Here is a 2,403-nt window from a genome sequence, read left to right as displayed (position 1 = left end):
GTCCCTGATGAAGAGCTTATGCTTGAAACATAGAATCTCTCCGCCCTGCCTTCATTCCTGGAGGCTCCTCCGGTGCTGCCTGACCTGCTGCGATTTTCCAGCACCACTCTCGTCTAGACTCTGATTTCCAACATCTGCAGTCCTCACTTTTGTCACATAGCTTTTCGGTTTCAGTAACTGGACTTTACAGTTGACTGGTTTGATATGTTTTGACTGATGTTCTGATAACACGACCATAGAACTTTGAACAGGCCCTTTCGCCCACCATGTCTGTGTTGGTCATGGTGTCATTCTAAACTTATCCCATAGTCTTACACATGCTCCGTATCTGTCTATCCCTTGCCTGTCTATGTGTCTGTCTAAATGCCTCTTAAATGTTGCTATAGTATTTGTTTCTACTGCCTCCCCTGTCTAAAAAACTTTGCCTCGCACATCTCCTTTAAACTTTCCCCTCTCACCTTCAACCTATGCCTCCTAGAATTTGATATTACTATCCTAGGAAAAATGATCTGATGACTATTTAGAGTCAAGAGTGTGCTGCTGGAAAAGCACAGCAGGTCAGATAGCATCGAGGGAGCAAGAGAATCAATGTTTCATGCAAGGGCCCTTCATCAGGAATCCTGTACTACTACACCTGCTGTGCTTTTCCAGCACCACACTCTCGACTCTGATCTCCAGCATCTGCAGTCCTCACTTTCTCCTCTGATGCTAATCCACCCTATCCACCCTATCCACAACTCTCATAATTTTCTTTTTGTCAGTTCATCCTTCAGCCTCCAATGCTCTAGCATTACACTAAACTTAGAACGTTGGCCGGTGGGTGGTTATGCCGAGACTGGGTGATATGCCCATCACATGTAGTCACTCCTGGAGCTAATCTTCAGAGGACAGCTGCATTGCTAATGACACTCACACCCATCTGTGTGAAAGAACGTTTTAAAAATGTTGTGACTAGTTTCTGGAGATAGTTCAGGAACTGTCATCGGGTAGACTCGGGTCTAACTGGAAACATCTAGCCCTCTGTGGTGTGTGTGGAGGAGCTGGGATGAGACAGTTCTCAGACAGTGTCCATAAAAAACTGAGTTAAACTGTACAAATCAAAATGACCAAAATCACAGTGCCCATGAGGCTATTGTGAAAGTTAATGTTTTGGATTTTGTTGTCAGGACATTGAAATGTAAAATCCTTCCTCTTTACTGGACTTCCATGGAACTACGCCTGGAATTCAAAGTCCAGTTTGGTCCCTTCGCATGATGGTAATTGTTCACCTCATCACTGTGCAGGAGGGAGAGTTAGGCTAAGAGTGATGGAGTGATGAGAGAGAGAAAAAAAACTGGATAAGAGAGAGAGAGTGTCAGATATGGATAGAGAGATAAAGTGAGAGATACAGAGGCAAAATAAAGAGAAAAACATAGAGTTAGAGTGAAGCTGAGACCATAAAGTTATAGACAATGGAAGATGGGGAGAGGTCAAGGAACAGAGTTAGGCATGGGGTAGTAGGAGAGAGAGAGAGAGAGAGAAAGAGAGGGACAGAAAGGGAAGACAAGTAGAAAGAAGATGATCGGAATGAAAGATATCAGAAGAGAAATTGAGCCGACGAAAGGTTGAGACTGAAAATGGTACAGAAAAGGAGCAAAAGATGTTAGATCGAGAACAATCCAATGCAATGATACTATTCTGTACTGTTGTGGTGTTTGATCTATTTGGGTTTAACACTCTTGCATGTCCTGGAAGTTACACACGTGTGTTAATACACAGGGCCCTGTTTGCAAACAGAAATAACTGTACGCACACTGCCCTCTGTCAGCTGACCAAAATAGGTGGCTGCTGTTCACTGGCTCATTTCTCAGGGTAGTGTCTTGACAAATCAGATTCAACCTGCCTGGTTTTAAAATGCAAACAAAGCCCGGCTGTTTACTGTCAATCAGCAATGGCAGATGCTTTCTCCATGGCAATGTCTCTATCAATCAACACACTGCAGAATAAATGTTAGTTTTCTACTTGTCCCGAGGGCAGCAGAGGGAGATCGGTGATGGCAGCAGCAGCGATGGCATTGTCAGGTCTGGAGTGTGACTTTGTCAATTGAAGCCAAGCCCAATGTGGAAAGAGTGAGAGATGAGGGTTGTCCTCCAGTATCTGTGGTGGTGGCAGTGTCAAGAGCAGGCAGCCGAGGTCTCCTGGAGAGCAATCTATGTGAAGGGGACTGGAGCCCCAGCATAGCCAAGCACTCCAGAAAAACTGTTGAACTTGCAACTTTATTTCATTACTTTTCTAATTTATATTAAGAAGGACTTTAATGTTATTTCTTTACTTTGCTACTTATACTACCATAGTTCACAATGCTTGACGTTTTTAACTTTGTTTCTCTCTTTTACTACTTTCTACCTAAGGTTTTTGTTCCTC

The sequence above is a fragment of the Chiloscyllium plagiosum genome, chromosome 26 (genome assembly GCF_004010195.1).
Source record: "Chiloscyllium plagiosum isolate BGI_BamShark_2017 chromosome 26, ASM401019v2, whole genome shotgun sequence".
Classification (NCBI taxonomy): Eukaryota; Metazoa; Chordata; class Chondrichthyes; order Orectolobiformes; family Hemiscylliidae; genus Chiloscyllium; species Chiloscyllium plagiosum.
Note: the sequence above shows the minus strand (reverse complement) of the source record.